This window comes from Lepidochelys kempii, chromosome 9 (assembly GCF_965140265.1).
Source record: "Lepidochelys kempii isolate rLepKem1 chromosome 9, rLepKem1.hap2, whole genome shotgun sequence".
Lineage (NCBI taxonomy): Eukaryota > Metazoa > Chordata > Testudines > Cheloniidae > Lepidochelys > Lepidochelys kempii.
In genome coordinates this window covers 50942957-50958925 of record NC_133264.1, presented here as the reverse complement: position 1 = coordinate 50958925, position 15969 = coordinate 50942957, and positions in this window count along the sequence as shown.

Genomic DNA, 15969 nt, shown 5'->3' with positions numbered 1-15969 from the left:
GACACTGTGAGGGGGCAGGATGGTGGCTGGGGCTGGGTTCTGAGAATCCATGGCTAGGAAAGGTGCAGTGAAAGACACACAGACAGCCAGAAATTAACTGCCAGCTGCATGCACTGGGAATCCTGCACACTGGCCCCTGGCATTTGCAGTAAGCATGGCTGGGTGGGGACAGCTAAGGGGGCATTCCAGCCTCTGCGTACACATTGGGGGTGCACTGCTAGCTATGTGCTTTGCAAAATGGGCAGATTGGTGTGTCAGTTTGTTAGTGTATTTTGATTTACTCCCCATCCGGCTGCTCAGCTGCACTGTGTCCAGCCCTCCTTCTGCTTGCAACGGGCGGGTCTGGACACACTACTTATCTCCACAAGTATGTTCCTAAGCTAAGGGTCACCGCACAGCATGCCCTGCCAGTACCAGTGTACACCAACCCACCCGCCACCCAGCCTCCACGGCAACCCAGCCAAACTCCCAGTTCTTGGAAATCCAACTGACTTTGAGACATGTTGTTTTTAAGCTACAGCTAGCAAAGAGGAGCAAGAGAGAACTCCTAGGAAGTCTCCAACAGGAAGCAGCCAGTAATCGCTGTTTCCAGTAGAACAGAAAGATGCAGTTTGTCTCTAGGTAAGGTGCACAGAGAAAAGGAGCATCTGGAGCTGGCTGTAGGAAAGAGTAAAGAAGAGGACAAGAGCCCAGAGATGGGGAGAGAGCAGCGTGGTAATGTCGACAGGGGTGGCTCTTACAGGGATGCCCTCTGGACCCAGATCCCCAGCTGCTGGAAATCTGGAGATCCATGGACTTCAGCAGAGATGGTCTCTGTGGTTTCAGTGCAGAAGTGCTGATCGCCGACTACTGTAACTGGGCCCAGGGCTGGAGGTAAGGGTGAGGGTTCAAGTCTGACTCTGAGAACTGGATGTGGAGACGGTGGATGGGACTTTCCCTGATGGTAGTTGGCATTAAATGGGAGCACCTGTCCCCTGTACTCCCATGTCTTCATCCCTGCTCTTCCTCTGCAGTCTGTCTACACCTCCCTCATACTCCCCATGTGCCACCCCCGAGCCTCCTCCACACATGCCCTTCCACACTCTGGACTCCATTCTGGTCACATCCACCTCGTCCCCCTCAGTGCTTACCTTCTGCGCCACATTCACTCCTCTCCATCCCTTTGTTGTCGTTTCTAAGGAGGTAGCAAGTGTTTGATAGGAGAGCAACAGGGCAGGGGACTGTGGAAGAAGGGAGCCAGCGCGGGCAACAGGGCTGAGGAGTGCAAGGGTCGAGACACCACAGAGATCTGGTCTCTAGAGAACCTGCTGCACCCATGAGGCAGGATGTCAAAGGCCCAGGACGCAGATGGACTCATTGTAGGTCCTTAAATGTCCCACTAGCTCTCTGACTCTGCCCCCCCCCCCATTCAATATGTAAAGTCAGATCCATCCTCAGCCGGTGTAAGTTGATGGGGAGGTTTAGGTTGGATATTAGGAAAAACTTTTTCACTAAGAGGGTGGTGAAACACTGGAATGCGTTACCTAGGGAGGTGGTAGAATCTCCTTCCTTAGAGGTTTTTAAGGTCAGGCTTGACAAAGCCCTGGCTGGGATGATTTAACTGGGAATTGGTCCTGCTTCCAGCAGGGGGTTGGACTAGATGACCTTCTGGGGTCCCTTCCAACCCTGATATTCTATGATTCTATGATTCTATGATGTATCTCCTTTGACTTCAGTGGGGTCAGGCTCATCTATCTCTATGTATACTTACCAGATACAACCACTTTTACACATATTCAGTGGATGGATTCTACAACTTAATGGATTCTAAAACTACAGCATCAACTCAGGAAAGAGATCTGAGCATCTCAATGAAAACTTCTGTGTAATGCAACAAACAAAGAGAGGAGGCTAGACAATAGCCCTGACATTATAGAAATAAATGGTACTCCCTCACCTGAAATACTGTCTTCAATTCTAGTTGCCTCCATCTCCAAATGGGTCTAGCAGAAAGAGCAGAGGTCCTGAAAAAGTCCAATAAAATGATCCAAGGCATGGGAAGACCCCCTTCCAGAAGGAGAGAGGAAGATTAAGACCCTTCAGCTTATACAGGAGATGTACAAAATAAAGAATGGTGTAGAGAACATAACTGTTTACGCTTTCTCAGAAAACCAAAGGGAGACAATCAATTAAACTGGAAGGTGATGCTGTTGAAACTGATAAAAGGAAATAGTTCTTCCACAATGCATAGCTAGCCAGAGGAACTCATTGCCGCATGACATTACTGTGGCCAAGAGCTAGTTTGGATTTGACATTTTTATAAATCACTGACCATTACATTAGATGGGATAAAACATTTATAAAGGATGTAAACCTTCATGCTTCAGGGCATAAATCAACTAACAACTGCCTGGACTTAAGAGAAACCTTCCCCACTGGGTGGGTTATTCTAGCATTATCCAGTACTGGGTTTCTTTCATCTCCTTCTGAAGCATCTGGTATTAGCCACTGTCTGAGCTACGCTACGGCACTAGAGGGACCTCAGGTCTGACCCTGTCTGCAATCCCTGTGCATTTTCTGATGGAGAGTCATACAAATTGCTGTAATGAAGAACTCTGTTAGTAAAATGATGTTCCAAAAGAAAGAATGGAAAAATAAAAATTAAAAGGATATTTTAGTATAGATTCCATAGGAAATAGTGTTCTTAAAAAACAACAGACATGACTGTAATGATATAAAGTGGGTGTCCCCCCACCAAAAAAGGGACAAAAATATACACACATTTAATTGCATAAAAAGCTGTATTAATTTGCACCTCTGCTGCTTGGACTTGGAGAAGGATCTGTGGGAATATCTAAGGCCTTGTCTTTTCTGGGGCTTTCAGCCACTGATTCTCTGCCATTGGTGTGACTAAACTGGTGCTACCATGTAGTGTAGACAGGAATAGGTACCCGTAGCACTTAGCCTTGCTTGACACCAAGCCATATTGCATGAGTGCTAATCACAGCTCATGTCAGATTTACTTGTCTACTCTGGGGGTGTCTCCAGGTACAGCGAGTCCAAAGGCTGGCTGCCAGCGGCTGCAACCAGAGCATCTCCCCAGTGTGAAGCTGCTAGGCATGAGTCAGCTGTGAAGAACCTGGCAAGTGGAGAAGGTGACGCAGGCGACCGAATGCTCTGTGGAGATCTGCCACGTGAGACAGGAATTCAGTTGCCAGATGTCAATGCAGCATCTCACGACCACCTACCTGCCAAACTTCACTGGAAACCCACACTACAGTTGGTCCTCATGCCCACCCTGGCACTATCTCCACCAGCGTGCCCAAGCTTTGCCAATCCAGGCAAGAAGAGGGTTTTAAATCTAAGTGATTCAATATTATTCAAACTAATGTTTGCACAGATTTAATTATTACCCATAAGTTAGCTTTACTGTTCTCCTAACATATGACCTGTTCTGGCTGCATCTTTGCCGGGGGAGAAGAAGGGCAGCAGTGCCACCAAGTGGAGCCCTGCTGAATAACACCACGACATACAACTACAGCCCAGCAGGACGCAACTCGAGCAGCCAAAAAATGGTTCTTCTGTAGAGCTGCAACAAAACCAAAGTGCCTGGCTGGTCCTTCCTTCTGACTTTCCCTCACTGCTTCCTGGTTCACCCCCAACTGATTTATTACAGGATAGTTTCCCCAAGTTGCTCCATCACCTCTTCTTTTGGTAATTGCCTAATAACACCTCAGTTTTACTCCCTGTAAAGGTTAACTCTGGAAAAATATATCTCCATCATCTTCTGGGCTGGTGAGCCATTCCATGGCCCAGAGCTCGCCATGGAAAAGCAGGCAGGCAGGGGACCTGAGGAGATGAATTTAAAAGACAAATGGTGATTCACGGATCGTGCCATGGAAATCTTCAAAAGCCAAAGGCCTTTTCGATTATTTTAAGTCATTTGGAATTCTATGCAAAGACAGAGTAAGAGCCTGCCAGGAATTTATTTGGATTCCTGGACTGAAATTCAAACACTGATCAGTATTGAATTATGTTTGATTAAGATCCCATCAAACTCACCCCTCTCCATCTCTCCCCGCTGCAGCCCTTAACCCCTGAATGGGGCTTAATAGGGAGCTTTACGGCCATGTGGCCGTACGGCTTACAGGGAACCTGGGTGGGGACTCAGATCCGTAGCCATTGCTCACAGCCTCACATTGGGCTACAGGGAAACCCCAGAAACTACTAGTCTCAAAAAAGCCCAAGACTCATCCAACCAATTGCAGATTATCCACAGATCACACAGAAATCTTCATCTGAGTCCTGATTGGAGGGGGCCAGGTGTCCATAAGAACCTGGACCCACAGATTCAGTGGCAGATAGAACAGCAATTGAAGGAGGAGGAGGACCAGGAGAGGCAGGAATGGCAATTGAAATAGGAGTTGGTGCCCACTGAGTCTCATCTCTGAATGGAGCATACTACTGTGCTAGACTTTATGAAGTCCCTACAGACTAGGGACCGAATGGCTAGGCAGCAGTTCTGCAGAAAAGGACCTAGGGGTGACAGTGGACGAGAAGCTGGATATGAGTCAGCAGTGTGCCCTTGTTGCCAAGAAGGCCAATGGCATTTTGGGATGTATAAGTAGGGGCATAGCGAGCAGATCGAGGGACGTGATCGTTCCCCTCTATTCGACATTGGTGAGGCCTCATCTGGAGTACTGTGTCCAGTTTTGGGCCCCACACTTCAAGAAGGATGTGGATAAATTGGAGAGAGTCCAGCGAAGGGCAACAAAAATGATTAGGGGACTGGAACACATGAGTTATGAGGAGAGGCTGAGGGAGCTGGGATTGTTTAGCCTGCAGAAGAGAAGAATGAGGGGGGATTTGATAGCTGCTTTCAACTACCTGAAAGGGGGTTCCAAAGAGGATGGCTCTAGACTGTTCTCAATGGTAGCAGATGACAGAACGAGGAGTAATGGTCTCAAGTTGCAGTGGGGGAGGTTTAGATTGGATATTAGGAAAAACTTTTTCACTAAGAGGGTGGTGAAACACTGGAATGCGTTACCTAGGGAGGTGGTAGAATCTCCTTCCTTAGAGGTTTTTAAGGTCAGGCTTGACAAAGCCCTGGCTGGGATGATTTAACTGGGAATTGGTCCTGCTTTGAGCAGGGGGTTGGACTAGATGACCTTCTGGGGTCCCTTCCAACCCTGATATTCTATGATTCTATGATTCTAAGTGGGATCTGAGCCAGCGTGACATAGGGCTACTCACAAAGCCTAGTCGAATGTGGTGGCAAATGTGATAAAAGGTAGCAGGACATGTGAAATGCAGTTGCTAGGAGCAATTTCAACCTCTCGTGCGGGGTCTTCCTTTGCAAGCTTCGCTTTAAAAAACAGTAGTGAAAGAATGAATGGAACAGAAGAGGAGAGAGACTCTTCTTTCACTGCCACACAAAAGGACAGCAAGCAAAGAATGACTACCTGTGGAACTGCCCACTTTGTGCTACAGAAGGTGGAAAGGTTTGTTGTGGTGTATTGAAAACTGTGTTGTCACTTTAAACTTCAGGGACGCTTCCTGGTTCTGTCTGCAGGCTGAGTGCTTTGTAGGCAACTGTGCAATAACTAGGGTTGCCAAGTCTCCAGGATTGTCCTGGAGTCTCCAGGAATGAAAGATTAATAATTAATTAAAGATTACATCATGTAATGAAACCTCCAGGAATACATCCAAGGAAAATGGGCAAGCCTTGTAATAAGGGCCTACCAGCAGTCTTCAGAGAGCCAGCCTACAGTCAGGTGGAATGAGTGCTGCCTCTGCCTTAGGGAGCAGCCTGCTTTGTCTCCCTCTGTTTTGGGGTTCTTGTGTGTTATCATTCTGAATTCTAGAAATGAAAGTAGCATTACAGTGCAAACTTTTAGCTAGAGTATTTATGTTTTTATCTAACTCCCATGTGTACTCCAGGAAACATAACATTTACCAAAGCACAATCTTAAACCCTCTTCACCCTAATGCTCCCCCTAATTTAGCTACCTCAGCAATTCTGGGCAAGCGGCAACATTCTTGAAGGGAAAGTTGGGTTTTGCCTGCTTTTCTCTGCTTGCATGAGTCACTTCTACACCCTATTCCTGTCTTAGGTCTTTCTCTGAGTCGAAACAGTTCAAGCAAAATATGTGTTTTAATACAGCTAAATATACGTGTGTATATCTAGGAACAAAAGTATTTACAGGCTGGGGGACTATCTTGGGAAGCAGTGACTCTGGCAAAGATTTGGAGGTTGTGGTGGATTGTGACAGGGTGGCACACACTTTAAGTGCCTCCTAGCAGCTGGGTGTGTTATTGCAATCTTTTTCCTGCTCCTGGCACCTTCTTTAGGTTGCCAGCCTGAATAGGCAGGTCTTCAGTAGCTCAGCCCTCCGGATAGGTCACTCAGTCAATATGGACCCCTGCCAGAGTAGCAAAGAGATCACCAAATTGTCTGCCCTCACCAGGGTCTTCAGCCCCAGCTCTGGGTCCTTTAAATCCAGCCCTTCTCTTGGACTTCTAAAGGAGCCTTGTCGTCTTCTCAGGGCTAAGGCAAAGCTTTTGATACAATCTCCCACAGTATTCTTGCCAGTAAGTTAAAGAAGTATGGATTGGATGAATGAACTATAAGGCATAGGCATCAACTTCCCCTCTTTCTCGTGGTTGCTCGACCCCACATCTGCCCCTGGCCCTGCCCCCACACCACCCCTTCCATGAGGCCCCGCTCCTGCCCCACCTCTTCCTACTCCTTCCCTGCCCCCATTCCAACCCCTTCCCCAAAATTCCCACCCCAACTCCACCCCCTCCCTGCCAATATTACAACCCCTTCCCCAAGTCCCTGCCCTGGCTCCACCTCTTCCCCACCTCCTCCCCTGAGCATGCCATGTTCCCGCTCCTCCCCCCCACCCCGGAGCATGCTAATGCTGCCAAACAGCTGTTTGGTGGCGGCTGGGTGGGAAACGCTGGGAGGTAGCTGGAGGAGCGGGGATGCTGTGCGCTCAGGGGAGAAGGAGATGGGGTAGGAGGGGAGGAGAGCTTGACTGCCGGCGGGTGCAGAACACCCATTAATTTTTCCCTATGGGTACTCCAGCCCCAGAGGACCCACGGAGTAGGTGCCTATGCTATAAGGTGGATAGAAAGCTGGCTAGGTCATTGGGCTCAACAGGTAGTGATCAATAGCTCGATGTCTAGTTGGCAGCCGGTATCAAGCGGAGTGCCCCAGGGGTCGGTCCTGGGGCCACCTTTGTTCAACATCTTCATTTATGATCTGGATGATGAGATGGATTACACCCTCAGCAAATTTGTGGATGACATTAAGCTGGGGGGAAGAGGTAGATAAGCTGGAGGGTAGGGATAGGGTCCAGAGTGACCAAGACAAATTGGAGGATTGGGCCAAATCTGATGAGGTTCAACATGGACAACTGCAGAGTCCTGCATTTAGGAAGGAAGAATCCCATGCACTGCTACAGGCTGGGGACCGACTAGCTAAATGGCAGTCTGCAGAAACGAACCTGGGGATTACAGTGAATGAGAAGCTGGATGAGAGTCAACAGTGTGCCCTTGTTGCCAAGAAGGCTAACGTTAGATTGGGCTGCATTAATAGGATCATTGCCAACAGATTGAGGGAAGTGATTATTCCCCTCTATTCAGCACTGGTGAGGCCACACCTAGAGTATTGTGTCCAGTTTTGGTCCCCCCACTACAGAAATGATGTCGACTAATTGGAGAGAGTCCAGGGGAGGGCAACAAAAATTATTAGGGGGCTGGGGCACGTGACTTATGAGGAGAGGCTGAGAGAACTGGGATTATTTAGTCTGCAGAAGAGAAGAGTGAGGGGAGATTTGATAGCAGCCTTCAACTACCTGAAAGAGGGTTCCAAAGAGGATGGAGTTAAGCTGTTCTCAGTGGTGGCAGATGACAGAACAAGAAGCAATGGTCTCAAGTTGCAGTGGGGGAGGTCTAGGTTGGATATTAGGAAAAACTATTTCACTAGGAGGGTGGTGAAGCACTGGAATGGGTTACGTAGGGAGGTGGTGGAATCTCCATCCTTAGAGGTTTTTAAGGCCCAGTTTGACAAAGCCCTGGCTGGGATGATTTAGTTGATGTTGGTCCTGCTTTGAGCAGGGGGTTGGACTAGATGACCTTCTAGTGGTCTCTTCCAACCCTAATCTTCTATGATTCTATGAAGAGGCAGAGCAGGGGCAGGGCCTTGGGGGAAGAGGCAGAGCAGGGGGAGCTTCCAGCGCTCCTGCTATAGTGTCCGGGTCTCAGAAATTAGAAAGTTGGCAATCCTCTTTTAGCGTAATACTCTGGCTTGCTCTGTCAGAGGTATCCAGGCAGCCATTGTGAATGTTTCAGTCCTGTGAAGGAGCCATAACTTTAACTGCAGTACCCCAAGGGTTCCTTAGGATCTGCCCTGGCTGTAGGAAAGAGATTCCAATTTCAGGCCATCACATTGTGAGATGTGAAGCATCTCCCTCTCTCTCTCCTTGCTAGGTCTTTGTCACTTCTTAGACATAAAACACTGGCTCAGCAATGATATGGCCCTTTTTAGCTCTTGTATACATCTAAACACATACATGGTGTAAATCTCAAGGTAATGCTGGGAACTCACAACAGCAGCTTCCCCCAAATGCCTCACCCCCAAACTGGTGCCTAACTGACTGGTTACCAGGGTAGCCAGAGTCCCCCCCAATAACTGCCACTCTCTGTGCCAGCTGAGTGGCTTGGTGCTGCAGTGGCAGGGTGAGGTCCCTGCAGAGGTACAGAAGCATCTCTTTCCTGGTTCTGGACTGAACAATCTACGCCAAACTCTCGCCGAGCATGGTTCATCAGCGGATCTCACCATGCTTCGCAAAGGAGGGCAGCACCATTAGCCTCGGTTCACACGTGCACAGAAAGAGATGTGACTTGCCCAAGGTGACCCAGCAGTCTGGAGAATGATTTGGTCCCACCACCAGGGATCGCAGGTCTGGGCCCAACGCAGTTCTCCACCTAGTGAGCCAGGTGCCGAAGTACAGCATGGATCTGGCACTCCTGGGGCTGCAAAGGCGTTCAACCATTGCAACAAGAAACCTCTCTGCTCTCGGTCTCTGGCTCCTCACTGACTATGCCAAAATACCCTCCTCTGCCCCCTGCATTAGTATCAGATGCATCTGCTTTTCCAAAGCACCAGCAGTAACCGTGCCAACAGGGAACAAGAGTTGAACAGTCCCCCTGGCCTCCATGTTGAGCGAAGGACTGGGAAATGATGCCCATCCCATCCAGGGTTTTATGGGAATTTTGACCTCTTCTCCCAAAAGCCCCCCGGGCTCCCAGAAGGCCTTTTGAAATGTCCCCAAGACATGGCTTCAGGGAAGGGTGCCACATACCATGGGCTAGTTACTCAGAGGGTAGTGAAATGGCAGCTGTGGCGTAAAGCACAAGTGTGGGCCTGGGACAAAAGTGCCTGGCACTCCCATAAGGTCCACTACCAGCATCTCAGAGCCCTCATGTAGATAAGGCAGCGCATTATCGTATAGGTTATAGAGAGCACTGCTCCTGTATGGTGTAGACAGTATTGATGGTTGGAGGTTTGCGGGTAAGGTTGTTAGTTTGGGTTGGTTGGTTTTCGTTAAGTAATGCTATCCGCCTCCTTTGGACTTTCAAAACATCAGGAATATCAAATCTAGTCTCCTTAGATTTTGCTGGAAGACTTGTTGGGGGCCTCAGATAAGATCTAGACAGGCCCGTCACTGCTGCATTGAAAGTACTGAATGTTTACCAAAGACTTTCTTTCTCCCGTGTATTTATTAAGCATTGGAGTTAAATAGTGCAGCATTGGCGAATCCGAGTGGGGGGGGGGAGACAATACCACATTGTCTTCAATCCAAACAGCTTTTAATCCAATCCGCAAAGCTGCCAAGTTTTGCATCATTTCTGGTACTGTCTGCTTAACAACATAGGCCACAGTTCCCCAGGCCTCTGCACTGGCTCCCACTGAAAAGGGAGTCATAGTTAAGGTCCCATTCTCCATGGGACTGGCCCAAGCTGCTGGAGAGATCATCCCCTCCCTACCCCCCACAGCGGCCAGGACCTTCCACACCAATTGAGGCTACACAGGAACAATTAACCTGTTGACCAATAGGGGGAGACTCTTACACATTGGAGAAAGAACTTTATCAGCCGCTTTGCATTCCCACCGAAGTGTAGGTGGATTTCATAGCAAAGCACTGAACTTCCCCTGACAAAGGCAGGGGGCAGAGAGAGAGACTCTGCCAGTTCGTCCATCCTAATACATTTTAAATGCTCAAAGAAAAGGAGGACTTGTGGCACCTTAGAGACTAACCAATTTATTTGAGCATAAGCTACTACAGCTGTAGCTCACGAAAGCTTATGCTCAAATAAATTGGTTAGTCTCTAAGGTGCCACAAGTCCTCCTTTTCTTTTTGCAGATACAGACTAACACGGCTGCTACTCTGAAATCTGTTTAAATGCTCAGATTGCCTGGTGATGGATAGACAGATAGACAGATGCAAACAGCTCGATCTGGCCACATGCACTCATCATAACTGTGCCACGTTTCTACAAGAGCAGGGACACGAAGCTTGGGTCAGCGAACTGCTTGCTGCACTTGCAGTCCTGTATGCATGAGTAGATAGTCTTTGCTCCTGTGTCTTGGGGACCAATGCAAGGAAAGGTGGGTTTCAAGAAGAAGCCCACCTGCTCACCCACCCCAGCACATTTCCACTGGGAGTCGGACATTCAAATGCCGCGTTATGTGACACCACTTAACAGCACACCACATAAAAGAAAGGGACCAAAGGGTCCATTACAGACAATGCCCCTACTTCACAACATGCATTTCCAGGTTTCAGAAGGCCAACACCTGAAAACATACCCCAGAAAAATGGGCTTTGGAGTCAATGCCATACCAAGATAGCTCTTTATTCAGTATCTGGGCTAGCAGCGAATTAGAGCTCACACACAGGTGCATCTGCCAGGGGAGAATAATAAAGATACGTTTGCCTTCAGTGCCCTCTGCTGATAACTTGAAAAGTATGGGCTGATTATTCTAGAGCTCTTCCAGAGGACAAGCAGAGGGACTTTTTGCATGGGCTTTGGAGGATAGGATTAAAATTCAATATGATCTGGACAAACTGGAGAAATGGTCTGAAGTAAATATGATGAAATTCAATCAGGACAAATGCAAAGTACTCCATTTAGGAAGCAACCGTCAGTTGCACACACACAAAATGGGAAATGACTGCCTAGGAAGGAGTACTGCGGAAAGGAATCTGGGGGGCACAGTAGATCACAAGCTAAATATGAGTCAACAATGTAACTGTTGGGAAAAAACAAACATCATTCTGGGATGTATTAGCCCAGTGTTGTAAGCGAGAGAAGAATGACGGGGGATTTGATAGCTGCTTTCAACTACCTGAAAGAGGGTTCCAAAGAGGATGGATCTAGACTATTCTCAGTGGTAGCAGATGACAGAACAAGGAGTAATGGTCTCAAGTTGCAGTGGGGGAGATTTAGGTTGGATATTAGGAAAAACTTTTTCACTAGGAGGGTGGTGAAACACTGGAATGTGTTACCTAGGGAGGTGGTGGAATCTCCTTCCTTAGAAGTTTTTAAGGTCAGGCTTGACAAAGCCCTGGCTGGGATGATTTAATTGGGGATCGGTCCTGCTTTGAGCAGGGGGTTGGACTAGATGACCTCCTGAGGTCCCTTCCAACCCTGATATTCTATGATTCTATGATATGAGAAGTAATTCTTCTGCTCTACTCCGTGCTGATTAGGTCTCAACTGTGTCCAGTTCTGGTGCCACATTTCAGGAAAGATGTGAACAGCCCAGCACCAACCAGACTTTTAATGGCCCAATCAGCAGTGCTGGCCAGAGCCACCAGGGTCCTTTTTCGACCAGGCGTTCCAGTCGAAAATCAGACACCAGCAAACCTAATGGTCGCATCAGTAACGGGGATGAGAAACAGCTTTTTTTTTAACTGTGCTGTCAATGTGCTATAGAAGAAAGTATAACCCTGAAAATTACGAATTCTCCAGGCACCTGTTAGCCCTAATTCTTAATTTCTTGAATACTTCCAGGTCTTGAGCTTGTGCATGGCCCTGGCACCCTCCTTGCACTGAGGCCATGGGACAAATACTTGGATTTTCTCACCCACCCAATGGTGATCTGAGGAGCCCTGCTGGAGCTGGGGGCTCCCTTCACACTAGAAGATGGCAGGGGGGCGGGGGTATGGAATCCTGAAATTCTCAGCACTAGCAAAGCCCAGGAAATATGCGCACTATTATCCCAAATCCTTAGCCACTGCCTCCCTAATCTACCTCTCTGCCTGACCTCTCCACATCTGTGCAGACTCGCATCTGGCAAGCATCTGCTTTCTAGGACATTTTCTTTGGCTTTTCAGTCACCTGCCTCACAACCTTCCAGTCTGTCCAAAATGCACCCCACAAGGCAAACTTACCTTCCTTGCCTGCTGCTCTGACCACATCACAACCTTTTCCAAGTCCCTTCACTAACTCTGCATCCAAATCTGCATTAACTAGGGGTATGTCTACACAGCAGAGAAAAAAAACCCACAACAGGCCTGTGCCAACAGACTTGGGCTCACAGGGCTTGGGCTCCAGGGCTGTTTCAGTGCTGTGTAGACTTCTGGGCTCGGTGTGGAGCCTGGGCTCTGGGATCCTAGGGGGAGCTGTGGCAAGCAACCAGAGAGCTTGCTATCTGCCTTAATTTCTTCTTAGAGTCAGTTCTCAAGGCAGTGTGTGAGTAGAGATGTCAGTGACAGGGGCTTACCTGCATGCTGCTTGTGACCACCTCTGTTCAAGGACTGGTGGGTACAGTGACAAATATACAAGTTGCACAAAGTAAATATCCAGATTCCACATCAATGATTTCTTCTCCAACAAGACACCAACCAGCAAGGCCCCGACATCTGCAACTGCCCGGTGGAGGAAGACAATAGAACAGCAAACCTAACTATGCTATTGCTAACAGCATGCACCCTGAAAGGGTAAGGAGAAGGGAAAACGGGTTGAGAAAGGCCTCTCCTTGCTGGTGCCATGAAGGAACTGAGCGGTCCTGTCCAGCCAGGAGAAGGTTGGGGACAGACCCCTAAAAGGGAGAGTTCTGTACCTAATGGCCCTAAATAGCTGAGGTCTCAAGGAGCCTAAACAAGCCTTAGCTGTGGAAAGATTCCCCCTCCCCGGAGATTTCAGAGGAATCTAATTAATAGGGCGACCAACTCCAGGGGTCAGAGAGCTGTCCAGGGAGCAGACAATCCAGCCACTCACCCCCTGGAGCATGCCCATGTTCTGGCACTATTGGCCATGTGCTTACCTGTACCACACGGTGTAGGCCAGGTGTTCAAATCATTCTCACGAGCACTACGCTACTGACCGGTGCCATCTGGTAGCTGCCCCATCGTGCAGGCAGGCAGCTAGGACCTGATAGCCGTTTAACGGTTCTAAAGGAAAAAGAAATTGTGAATGTCCCACTGGGGCCATGAAGCAATATCTAAGAGTCCAGGCAGAAACCCAGAGCTATGATGCTCTGGCTCAGAGATAACCATGCCCCTTGCTGAGCTGCCACCAGCCATGAGAAGTAACAAATTGACAACATTCATAAGAATATTCTTCATTTCCAACCGTATCACTCATACCCTCTGGCATAAAGCGTCTGCTGTCTTATTAACGTCTTTTACAGTTTTTTAGTGCTGAATCCAAGGTGAGACAGGGGAGGGGGAAGAGAAGTGAGTGGAGACCAGTTTATTTTAGGAACTGGGAGAACACAATGGCAACGATTTATTGTAGTTTCAGAAACAGGATTTCTTTGCTTCGTTATTGCTGTTTGACAGAGGTAATCACAAGGGCTGATCATACCTCTATACATCAGCCCGTTTCCTCCTGCCTGGGCCCCACATGTTGCAGGGAAACCCATTCACAAAGGTTCTAACAAAAATAGGTTTGGGATCACCTGGCATTAGAATGACAGGAGTTTTTGGCCCCGAATCCCACAAGCTGCTCTGCACAGGCAGAACCCTGTGGTGACATGGAGGCTCCTGTATGTCAGTGAGGCTCTGCATGGTATAGGGTTCTGCACACAGGGAGTAGCTTGTAGGATCGGGGTCTTCCTTACCATGAGTCCCACCGCACAGGGCTTAGAGGGAGCCATAAAAACCACTACAGCTGACGTCCAAGAGTGCTTACATGCATAACAAGGTCACAGTATAAATGGGAATAGCAGGACGTACTGTGGGTCCCATGAGGAAGCTGGGACTCTCCCCAGCCCAGCTGACATTTCTAAATCTGGCAGGTCACCACTGAGATTCACAATTGTACAGGCTAGAACTACTCCAGTGGCCTAGTTTGACCTCCTGCCGACCACAAAACTGTCCCTGGTCCAGGACTGAATACCACCCATGCTGGGACTGAGATCAATGTGTGGTTTACAGAGAAATTCCAGATTTGGGAGCAAAAAGGAACTATTTTGTGAGACTACTTTGTTTAAACGGCAGCTCTTTGTGGCTGTTGAGATATTTAGAAGGCGATCCGTAGTCCCGGTGGAGGCAGATTAGCAGGCAGGGCAGATGAGGTGGCCAGAAGTTCAAATGCTCATTTATCCCACGGTGCTGCAGTTTGACACATGAATGCCACTTCTGTATATAACCACGAGAAGGGGAGGTGCGGGACAAGCACTTTGTCCTGAGTCTGGGATTAGCCATCTTCTCAGTTATGCTAATTGTCCCAAATGAGAATCCATCACACTTCTACTCCACGCTCCCAACACCCTACACGCTGTATGTACTGCCTGTGGTCCACAAAAAAATCCACAGGGGGTTTGGAGTTTTTAAACACATTACGATGACTATTTTTGGTATCTCACCACCTGTATATTCAGGCACCTTTCGTTACAATGAGTCCAACTGCACAGGGCTAAGCCGGAGCCATAACCATGTCTGAGAGTGATGTAAAATAGCTTTTCTCTGTTCTGAAAATGTCACAATTCTAAGGGCTGCTGTCTCCAACCTTTCAGAGCTAGAAGTAATGCTATGTGTTCCAGGGGGAGATGGGAATCTGCTCTTTATGGCAGTATAAATTTCACACACACACACGCACATTACATTGGCCTAAGATTTAGGACAGGCAATAGTCAGTCCTGGAGCAGTGACAGGTTTCAAGGCTGGGATCTGACAATCAGGACTAGAAACGGGACCTGGGAAGGCAGGAGCCCCCAGCATCCCTTTTAATGGTAAAAACATGTTTGTAGCTCTGCTTGATTAAAAGACATCACAGTGTTCTTAGGACCATAGGAGTTGCCATAATGGACCGGACCTGAGGTTTATCTAACCCAGTCTCTCATCTCTGAGAGTGGCCAGGACCAGATGTGTCCAAGGAAGGTGTAGGAACCCTGCGATGGCAGAAATGGGACAGTCTTCCTCCCACATTAGGTCCCATCCTGATCTCGAATAGCCAGAGAGATTGACTTAAGTCGTGAAGCCGAGGATTAGGCATAGAACAGCTTGTGTACAAAACAGCTATGTCAGGCCATCTGCAATGTAATTATAGTTGGTCCTTTTGCAGAACAGAGCAGTTAGGTATTAAGGTAATCTAACCTTACAGATGGAGAAATGAGAAGTACCGGTATGCTATCCCATGTGAAGATCATAAGGGCCCATTATGACCATCCAGCCTGACTTCCTGCATAGCACACGGCAGAGAACTTCACCCAGAGGTGACTGCAATGACGGGAATTATTCTTCTCTGCCATGTAAATGAAGCAGTTTTAGAAAGAGGGCCAGTCTCAATTTAAGAATCCCCATCATGTCAAATGTACTGTAAAATGCCTGGCCTGGACAGAATGGCAGGATGATGGGGCAGGGTGGAATGGTTTTACTGACACTTATTTCACAAGATTTGATTGCAGGACTTTTGTCACTCATACATAGGTAATGCAATTAATCCTGATCATGCCATGAAAACCTTCCC